Source organism: Carlito syrichta, unplaced genomic scaffold, assembly GCF_000164805.1.
Source record: "Carlito syrichta isolate Samal-C Ts95f unplaced genomic scaffold, Tarsius_syrichta-2.0.1 Scaffold124319, whole genome shotgun sequence".
Classification (NCBI taxonomy): Eukaryota; Metazoa; Chordata; class Mammalia; order Primates; family Tarsiidae; genus Carlito; species Carlito syrichta.
The window spans coordinates 785,124-797,013 of record NW_007068415.1 but is presented as its reverse complement, the minus strand read 5'-3'; positions in this window follow the sequence as shown (position 1 = coordinate 797,013).

The following is an 11,890-nucleotide window of genomic DNA, read 5'->3' as shown; positions in this document are numbered from 1 at the left end:
GACTCGCGGCGGCGCCGCCCGTCTCGGGAAGCGCTCTCTAGACTTCGGAGTTCACCCGTACCGGGGGAAAAGTTTCCGGCCAGATGCCCGCTCTCCTCCAAACCAGTTCAATAAAAAGTTGTGTTTTGGCTGGGCCGTGTACAAACAGGCAATTTCAGGCTTGCCGGGGGAGCGCGGACGCCTCCTGCACTTGGCCTCTGAGATGCTCTCTGATGGCTCTAGTGCCCGAACTCGTTTCGATACCAAATTACTGGCTGCACTTGTCAGCCTTTCGGGTCCCAGCGTTCTCGCTGCCCGCGGTACCCGAGCTCGCGGGGACCCGGGCCGCGCGAGCCAGCCTCCCAACCCACAGTCTGAAACATCCAAGTGCCGGCAGACACGCGGCTCCTGTTCTTCGAATGGATAGAATCCATTCTTTGAAGGAGGGACTGTTTCCAGTCTCCTGCAAATTTCTCTTATTTTTAAAATTTCTAAAATAACTTTATCATTAAAAAAAAACTTCGCTGCTATTCTGAAATAGTGTTTATAGGTAGCTAGGGTCACATGGCAGGAAGAAAATGAAAAAGAATAATTTTCGCATCTCTTGGGCTGCAAAATAGAATCAAAGTCAGTGGCACATATAAACATATACATCTTTTTAAATGTGCCGGATAGCCTATCCGGCATTCTGGGAAAGCATTTATTTGGGAGCTTCTTTAAAGCTTCTAAGAGTAGGTAATCTTAAGTGGATGAGTCACTTTAATGCATTTTACATAACAAAAACAAAGCCCAAGGTAGCCTTCCCGGTATTTATGCTGCTGGGAATTATTTGCTGTCCTTTGTTGGCTGAGTGCTGAATACTGGAGTTTTTGGTGGAAACTAACAGTGAATCTTTATTGGTTGAAACCCTGCAGCTATTATTTAAGATTCAGCTTACATTATTTATTACATTAGGTGTCAGTGCAGGAATCTGGGGGATGCACATTCTAACCCGGAGAAGGGGATTGTCTAATATTTTTTGTCATTGATTTACAGTAATGTTCCTTTTTAGATAATCTTCCATAAAACTGATTGCAAATCTTTTTTGTTATGAAGCAAAAAGATAAATGCTATCTGTAGATCTTCGTTTAATTGGCAGAGTGTTCCAACCGGATATTTTTAAACATAAAAAGAGTAAGAATTACCCTAAAGATGCTTCAAAATTATTTACTCTTCTCAAGAAATCGCACTTCTATTTATTTAATTTTTAAAATCTTTTTAATGCTTGGCCTGTAAAGTGAGAACTCAAGTGACTCACTTGCATTTTGTGTCAAATAAAGAAGTGGCTTTTAAAAAAGCAGTCACTTTCTAATGTGTTCAGATGACACATTTTACAGTGTTGTTTGTAACTGACAATTTATCAACATTTTTATCATTTTGGGGGAATGCATCATCATACCATTGGGAAAACTATGGCCTTTTAAAATCCAACAGAACATAACCTTTTATTACTGAACATATTATGATAAAATATTAATGTAAAAATCCTTATTGTAAGAAGAGCATCTGAAATAAACACGTTCCTAAAATTAAAATAACTCAATTTTCATTGTCAGATATTTACAAGGGACAAGAAGGAGAATAAATAGTGGGCTAAAATGAGAATTAGGACACCACAATTTCTCTTCTTTGAAAAGATTTGAAATTTTTTTAACAGTGAAAATTCAAGATATTTTCAAATTATATAAGATATTAGTTGTTTCATGAATGAAAAGCTTAATTAAAAATTTTGTAGAGCTAAGTCTGTCTCCGGTAGGTAATATTAACAATATTTTTGGAAGTCTTCTGTATCTTCAATTATTTATTTGAAAAGTTACTAATATCATCTTCTGAGCAAAGGAAAAATGATGATTGACATTTGTACTTCATGTTAGATATCTGAATAAACTTCATGAAATTTTTTAAAATGTAGGATTTTTCATAAAGATGTGGTGCCATTTGCTTTTTTTTGTGAGAAAAGAATTCATATGCAATGTTTAATCAGGATAAATCTCAAATCTTTGGGAAAAATGTCAAATTTATAAAAAAGTGAGTACAAAGATTGTAGTGTTCACTAAAGCCAAATTATTATACTTCTATATATAAATTTCTCTGAAAATCATTAGTGCATTTTTGGTGTTTTTTTGACAATTTTATTTTTCAGAGAAAAAGTAATTTAAGAAGTTTTTATCATCAAAAAAAGGAAGAACATACCATCGCATACTATATAATTAATTATGCACTAATTAGAGTTGGACCTGAATTAGAATTAGTTATGCACAGTTTTTTAGTAGAATGTTTACAATAGTATGAAGGGCTTAAATTGTATTATGATAAAACAAATACGTCAATCTAAATATCTTCTTTCATTTTCTACTTTCTAGTTCAACATACATTCTAATACAAGATCTATTTCTGGATTAAGTAGTAGTTAAACTGTTGTAAGAGTTGACATTAAAATAACGGGCTTTTTTTAGACAAAGAAATTTTGATGCAGTTCTTTCTCTAGGGTAGGTGTTTCTTTTGGAAAGGTTTGTCTCAATAAGGTGTGAAGAATACATATATGATATGGTAGCAACCACCTAATGGGTATTGGTTATATATAAATGGAAAATATATCATTTTGAATGTTATATTATGCACATATTGTATTGATATTTTAAAATGTAATTCTCAAAACAGGTAACTTTCTTTTTCTAGAAATAATTTCACGGCACATACATTGAAACACTTCTATTTTGAAATTCAGGATTACATGTGTGATAGCCAGTATTACAATTTGAATGTAAATCTGTCCTTAATTTTAGAATATATTTGCAAATTCATTTTTTAAACCATTGTAGTGATAACTGTTATTCATATTAAACTATTATCTTAATCATATCAAAATGCCAGTCAGTCAACAAAATAATTGACTGAGAGCCCATTGGTATGGGGATTTTAGTATAAACTGTACAATGATGTAAATATAAAACTAAGAATTATAGGTATCGATAGGAAATAAGTAGAAAGTCTCATAAGGGAATAGTACTTTCGGGGTTTAAATACTTGTATTTTTTTTCTGTCATTAGACAAATTTGAATTTAAGGCTATAGAAAATAAATTTCTTATGTCATGACATTGGAATGCATATTTACTCCATGCATTTGAAGTAACATAATTATTCTCATTTTAACCTAGCAATTTCTATTTGCATACTATACACACAAGGAAATGTGCTGAATAATCAAGTGGGATAAGATATTAAATGTAAAATAATGAACATTAATAAATATCTTTTTTGGATCTTTAATTTGTACTCATCAGCTTAACTACAGGACAACATTTATTATTCCACAGGTGTATGGTTTAAAATATGCAACAGATATATTTTTCATTTTTCAACATTTGTTAATGTTACACATAAGTATATATGTAGCTATTTGGATTGACATTTGAATGAGCATTAAGCAAACTGAAATGGATATAATTAAAACATTTAAAAAATACAAGAATCTATGCTTTTTGTAGTTTATAAAAGGAAATAAAATGTACCTTTATTATCTTTTTTGACCATAGCTTTCATTAATTTAATGTAAATTTAATAAATTCATATAAAACTAGAATATAAATAAGCGGCTCATTTTGAAAATAGAGTAAAACTTTACTGTTTTCTCCCTTCAGAGAAACCTGGGTGCATAGACCTCTTTCTATTATTTTTCCATTACTGATAAAAATAGCAAAATATTCTTCTTTCTAGTTTTTACACATAGTAAGTTTTTGCAAGAATGTAAACAACACATGCAAATTATGTATTGCATTCAAAATTAGTATAGACATTTAGGAGTATATACTCATAAGAAACAACAACAGACTTGGAAATTTTAAAAATAATTTAAAAAATTATGCCCATAGCAAACTATATTATTTAATTTACACATTCCCTTGAGTATCATTTTCTGATACTACATACAGAAACCTATTCAGATTTCTCTTTCTGGATTTTCCATACAGATGCAAATTTACGAGAAAGTAATCTGCTCTCTTTAATTCACTTCTTATGCCTTAGCATGTGTCTTCAAATTATTTGTAACTTTAAGCTGGAGATTTAAAGGGATAAACTGAAATGTATTTTGGGCAAATCATACAATTTGTTGATCTCTTTTGGTGTCTTGTATGTGGACATAAACGGTTCTACCAGTAAACTTACCTAGAATTTTGAAAAAAAATCAGAATTTTTCTGGTATTTCTATAAGGTAACATTTTATTGTCATTAAAATGACAAATTTTCATTATTTGTAAAAGTGCTGTCTGTGGTAGTATTTCAAAAAGCATGTCAGCTGCTTACTGTGGAGAACAAACTCTGTTCTATTATATCTACTACACATTTACTTAAGGCTTACAGTGTGCATCACGCACTGTGTCACTAAGTGTGTCAACCTGTCTGTCTTTTCATGGACTATCTGTGAACGGTACAACAACTGTTCCCAAGTCTTTCATATAGTCGCTTTCCAGCAAACTTGGAATGGTCATGATGATCAGTGATGTAGTTTACACATGATTCATTTTTTGTGTGTGTACTAAAACATAATGGTTGTGTAATATTTACAGAGTTGAAGGAAAAAGATGATTGACTTCAATGTCAATTGAATAAAACTTGTAATACTTTGTGACAAATACTGTACCACTTTTTCCTTGAGGTCTGAAATATTATCATTGCGTAATTAGGTAACTCGCCTGGTTTGTATCACTGTACTATTCTATTTAGTAGTTAAGATTTTGTGTGTATGCAGATATACATATATACATGTAGGTATGTATATACACACATTTTTCTTAAACATTAAGTGATTTGTTAGAGTAGAAAAACCTCAGTAAGGTAAGCTTATTAACAAGTGTGCATGCTTTAAGATCTCCGCCAATCCACGCCTGCTTTCAGGGATTAAATGTCATTTAATAACACTAGCATTTTAGAATTAATTTGTCAAGACAATCAAATGAGATATTGTATACAAAAGTGGTTTGAAAATACTTAAATCTTTTAAAGATGCGTTATTAACATAATTGATGAGTAACAAAGAAAGTACTTTTAAAGATAGTTTTGCTATCTTTTAAACAAAACAAGTATGAGAAAGAAACTATTGTGGTTGCAATGTTGGGCACCTAATTAAAAGTTATTTGCATAATAAGCAGTTTTATTTCTGCCATTTAGATAATGGTACACTTTGAAATTTGTAAAAATTAAATATATTTGGTGGTGAGATGTTTTAGGAATGAAGGCAAATATGTGCAGGTTTAAAAGTTGTGTTTGTAAAATGTGAACTTTTAGATATCCCTGCCTTGTAGTCTTTGCATCTTTTGTAGTAATTCGATACATAGGAGTAAACTACCTTAGCAATTTTTAAAAAATGAGTCAAGAAAGTGGTCATTGCTTCTTTAAATTTTGCCACTTGTTTGTATAGGTTATGATTGCCACTTGTTTGTGTAGGTTATGATTGACAAGATTGACTTTGTGGCCTCAACAAACTGACACACTTTTTATAGTTAATCTCAGTAATTCAGAATCAGGTTGTTATATATAAAGCAGTATTTGAAGTTCTCTTTGAATATGAATGTGGGATATTTCTGGCTAAATGTTATTTTAACATTTGCTTCTGCTGATTTTTTTTAACCATATGCTCTGTGGATTTGAAAAATTAGGATACATTTAAAATTCTATATTATAAATGGAAGAACAACTTAAACTAGAAATGATGGCAGTAGAAAATAATGGTGTTGGCCATTTAAAATGCTTCAGGTTTGGGGAAAATCTTGCATCTAGTTGAAGTTCATTTTCCTAAATAATTAAAAATGTATTATGGTGGTCTACTGGCAAATGATGAAAAGTAATTCCTATGTTCTTTTATTCAAATCATTCATTCTTAGTTTTTTTTCTTTTATACACACACATATGTGCATATAATTGCTATTAATCATAATGTATTATTATTTGCATGTAACATTAATCAAATGGAAAATTTTTGGTTTGTTTTTTCTCAAATTACCTGTGATAAGACCTCAGTTTCAGGGTCCTTTTTAATTGAATCTATGCCACTGTTTCGGGGGACTTTTTACCAGTGGGTATTTCCTTCTGAGGGAAATTGTTGAGGGATTTTGATATACAGATAAATCCATAATATGTAGTCAATACTTCTGCCAAAATTGTTAAATAAGTCTAGACAGTTATTTCCTTTGACATTTGCCCAGTACTTTAGGGATAATTAGGGAAAGGAGGGGAAAGAGCTAATAAAATTGCTCTTTTCTAAGGTGCAAACTGTCTGACTACATAAAAGGATGGTTAAATATTAATAATGCCATATTTTGAGAGTTAAAAGAGGAATAGCTTAATCAAATAAATGGGCTCAGGCACACTGGGAAACTCTCTTGTTTTTTAAAAAAGTGATCAGCAGGCATTATGAAAATGCTAAGAGGAATGATGCATGTATAAGTGGGGCAGAAAGAGGAGCCCTCAGATTTATGAGGTCTGGAATTATATTCAAGATATTAAAGGTAGCAGTTGGTTATTTTGCTGAATTTCTTCTCTTTTTCTTCTTTTCCCATGTGAGCTTGGTTATACTGGAAATGCTGCTTCCTAAACATAATATTCATTTTTAGAAACCTAAACATTCAAATATGGAAATTCACCTTAGAGCTCAAAGGCAATAAAATTGTCTAGATCTCTAAAAATAGAAGTACTTAAAAATTCTTATTTTTCATAAAACCACAGGGAAATAGTTTATTAGATAAAAAAAATACTAGCATAACATTTTATGAAAAGTCTGAGTACTAATCTACAAGAAAGACACTGTGTTAGTAAATCTTTTTGTTATCAGAGTACACAATAGGAAAAAATAACTTGTAGGTAAGCGGGTTTTTAAGTAATATACCTAGCACTATTTGGGCCTCTAAATAAGTAGTACATCTCAGTTTTAGAAGTAATTTTAATTTATACTATCTCTTTTAATGTCTCCTGCTTCAAATATTTTTAACACCAAATATAATTTAACTCAACAATTAATGCAATTATTATTATTCAGTGCAAATTATGTACTGCACTAAGCTACATGTTGAGAATGCAAATTGAGGGAGAGAATCCCCAAGGAAGACATTAGCAATTCCAAGTTGACTATAAAACAGTGGGTACATCAGAGCATGGTCAAGGAAAAAGTACATTAAATGTTGAAGAACATGGTCTAAAGAAACATGATCTGTTCTCTGTTATGCATAGGGCTCATGGGTGGGAAGAGATGTTGGTGGGACTGTTGGCTTGAATCTAGGGGATAAATTTATTGCATCCTGACCCAAGGAGGGGATGGACTGTGCTCCCATCACATGGACATTTGTTCTAGCCCCTCTCTGCATACCAAAACAAATTTGATTTTCATTCTTTGTTACTGTTGAGATTTTTAAATTAAGATAAAAGCAATAGATTTGAATCATACTATGGAGAAGATGGATTAAAGAGGGCGGGTATTTGAAGCAACAAGAATATATTATTGCAGCATTAACTGAATTAGAGATGCTGAAGGTCTCCAAATGAATAGTTGCAGTGAGAAAGCGAAGCAGGTATGAAATGTACCTTGGAAGTAAATTTCAGGCCTTAGTGGTTTTGGAATATGGGGAATCAGGAAGAGAGAAGAATTGGTGATGATTCTAAGATCATGTTTTGTTATACTTTGTAAACTAGAGAACAAAGAAGGCATATCAGATTTGTGTTGGTGGGATGGTAATATGTTCACTGTTGAGTTTGCAGTGCCTTATAGATGTTCGTTAGGTCCTTAGAAATATGTATCTGATGAGAGTTTGAAGGCAAATTCAGAGAGCAGTATCACTGAAGCCAGAAGAAAGGTTCATTCTTTTATTTAACTCCTATCTATTTAGTGTTCACTAAGATTCTGAGTTTCAAAAGAAGTACCTTGACCTATAGTTTCATTTTTGCTGAGACATCAAATAAGACGACTTTTTAAAGGAAGTCATCAGCCCATTGGTATAAGACAGCAGTTTCAGTAGAGTGTTAGGGACAGAAGCGTGGTTTCAGTGGCTTGAGGAGTTGGTAGAAGCGGGGAATATGAAGACAACACGTGCAGATTGTTTTTTCCAGGAATTCGGCAATATGAACAGTGTGAGAGATGAGAAAGTAAATTCAGAGGAAGGCAGGTTAAGGGACTTGAGATTCTTTTGTGGTAAGAACAGGAGTTAATATTAGGCCATTTGGGATTGTGAGTAGTACAAACCCACAGGACTATCTTAAACCAAAAAGGGAAACATTTTTAAAGGGGAGTGGAGCTGGATGATCAATCGTGGGAGTTAAGGTCAAGGATGTACCAAAAGTTATTAAAAAGGTGAGATTTTTAGCAGGATCATCTAGAGAGTCGTCTTCTGCTTTTTTGTGTGTTACTTCCTCTTTCTTCCCTTCGTCTGCAAATTGATATTGGCTGCTTCCCAGTGCTCATGGTGCTGAATGGTTGTGAGGAATTATATTTTCTCCATTGAAGATGTGAACCTGCTTGAATCTAGAATCCTAGTCTAAAAGGTAGCCTCCCAAAGAAGAAGATACATTGATAGTCTGAATATGGGCCAGTTGGCCACTTACAGCCCATTCAGTTGTGAGTAGATGATGGGATTCGGGAAAGAGACTCCTGCTGCTTGAACTTGAGTTACTTCTCCACAACTGGTCCAGTCTCATTAGAAGATTTTACATTGTAAAAGGATAGTTGCTGTAACCATGATTGGGAAGAGGCAATTCTCAGAAGAAGTCTCTGGGGGAACTGGGTAGGGAAAGTTATAAAGACAACTAAATAAGTGTTACGAGAGGGGAGGTTTGAGTATATCAGTAGAAGAGACCAAATGGCAGAGAGATGAAAGCAATGAGAGAAGCCATGATTATGGATGAATGTTCCCACAGAGGCAGGCGAGGAAGGGATCAAGATAAAAGCAACGTCTTACAATGTAACTTTTGAAATATGAAACAGCCTTGAGAATTGAAGCAGATGGTTGGCATACAGGATAGGTATAATTTTAATTTACTGGAGATGTTTTTAGAGAGATGATTCAAATTACATATTCCATTCTTGAGGAGGAATGACATGATTCAGAAATGTAATACATACACATTAGTAATATTCAAATTTTGAGATGCATGGACTAGAGTTTTTCTTTACTTGGTAGTAACAAGACCCAGTTTACCACTATATTACTTTTAGACACAGCAACATTTGGTTCTCTTTTTGTCTTATTTTTCACTCCCTTCCTAGGGGGGGATTATCATTTTGAAGATCCATGTAGTTTGATAAGATATTATTAGATTTAATAAACGTATGTGCTTGTGGTAGACAGATGTTATAGTAATATCATTGAAAAGGAAATAAAAAATAGTTCTTTCCTTTGGCATTGTAGCATTATTTACTTATTAATTGGGCAGATAGTAATGATTTACTAGTCCAAAAGTAATTTAGATTGGTAAATGGTTTACTGTCCCTCTCTATTGGTGCTTTCCTCCTTCTTCAGTAGAGGGCAGAAGTTTGAAGTGAAACAGATACTTGTCAAGAAAACAAAATAATAAACTTGATGAGCTAAACCAGTGGGAACGTGGTGGCTCACCTGTAGTCCTAGCTACTGGGAAGACTGAACAGGAAGATCACTTGAGTCTAGGAGTCTGAGTCTAGCCTGGGTAACACTTGTTTTGTTTCTCTCAAACGAAACAAAAACAAAACACTGACGGAGTGTTTCTGCATAGTAGGTCCCTGGTCAACCTTACTGAGGCATCTCAGGTCTTCCAAAGGTCTGGAAATTCCTGGCAGATGCCATCACAGCAGTTCTCTGAGAGTCCAAGATGAATGAATGAATGAATGGTTAGGATTTCAAATGCCAGCAGATCTAAGAATCGATCTTGATTCCATTGGTACTATTGCAGTATGGAAAAACTACTCTTGTGGTTTGTGGCAAGAGATGAGAAGAGTTAGTGTGGGCTATTTGTTTCCTTTTTATGACTTTGCTCTTTTTTTCCTCTCCCCTAAGTATTTCATTTACTTGTACTAATTTGATATCTTTACCTGCGGAGTGCCTGAACACTAATAGTTTCTAACATCATCCTTCAATCACTATAATAATATTGCTTTCTGACATTTTTTATCTCCTTTCGTATGCCAAGTGCTATGAATTAGTACCCTCCGTGTTTTTTTAATCCATCCAAGTTTCAATCCAGTTCTTTAAAATTAGTATTATTATTATCTCTGTTCCTCGTAGATGAGGAAACACTTTTAGAGTATGAAGAACTTTTCTGAAATTTTTTTAGGAGTAAAAAATTGATCCTAAGTAGCTTGATTCTAGAGTCCTACACTTACTTGCCAAACTTGACTTCCTCTTGCCAGCACTTTGAGGTATTAGCTTCAATTAACTCTCCTGGCTGCATATTCCAGCAATAAGATTGAGGGGGGAAAGGAGTTGATGTGAAGTGCAGCAGAACTGAGTCTCAACCTTGACTTTACCTTCTGTAGAACAAGAGTAATATTCTTGTATCTGGCATCACATTGTTATTATGAAGATTAAATGAAATAATGCATGGGGAATTTTGAAGGATTGCTTAATGGCCAGGGTTCATTATTTGTACCTCGTGTGATTTTTCTGCCTGCAAGTGATCTAAATTGATGACTGTGGTTTAGTGAGCTAGATTATTGGGCTAATGTATCATTTGGGCCATGCAAAAAGCTTGAATGGAAAAAGGAATGCTTTGCAGGCCTTAAAAAATGTTTCTTCCTAAAACTTGTGTAGCCTTTCATCATAAAAGAAAATGAAAGGAGGTGATGGAGTGCAAGTGAACTAGGAAATGTGAAGTGTTCCATCCGTAGGTTGAGGACAAAACTGATGTCTTAAAAGGGACCACGAAGAAAGTGGAACTACAAAGTATTTGATGTATTTTATTCTTACATTTCAGCCAGTACCTGTTGTATGCGAACTGTGCCACAGGAGAATGAATCTATTTTTAAAAGTCATATTTTTGTCACTGATAACCTCTCATTCACAAAGATGTGAGTTTTCAACTTTCAGACAGAATACCTAAAAGTTAATGAAGCAATTTATCTGTGATATTTAGAGAAATGATTCCAGACAGCCTGACTAATTGAGTACAGGATAGTAAAATCAAGACCACTTGCATTTTAGCAACCAGCACAGAAGTCAGCATAAATCTACCAAGAGCATACCAAAAAAGGTCAATTTCCGCTCGATGCAATGAACTGATGATTAGTTATACTCATCTAACCCCACTCCTTTACTTTACAATATAAATGGAATTGAGCCTTTCACAAACACTCTTGGTAGAAATAAAACACCGAAACAAAATTTTGGGTGCAAATTTTGAATTGATTTGTGGAGAACAGAGAGGTTTTAAATTAACCTAGACTTTATACCATGGCCAATGATTGCAACTTGAAGATAACTGTTGAAGCAACACATTCTCAGCACCAGGAACTTGGCCTTTTTATGGCAGTCTTTTTGACATTTGCCACAGAAAAGAATGTGTAAAATTTTTATGATGTTTTGTCACTTTAAAAATACCAAACTTCTTTGCCATGACATTATATTAGAATTGACTTAAATTTGCAACTGCAAAATCTTGGGACACTTAGACAAATGGGCCATGTGAAGCCTCAGGAGGATGATGTACACCCTCAGGCACAATGGAGGGTGTACAGATTGCACTAAACTAAACATATTAAATGCTTGGTTGTCTCTCCAAACACCTGATTTTCCTGTGGTATAAGTGTAGAAATTGGAATTAATTTTTATGAGGCAAAATTTTATTGTGCATGTGTAGCTTAGTTCCCAGAGGATTGATCCATGGGTGTCAAGGTCTACTGGTGAGTAATTGTTTAAA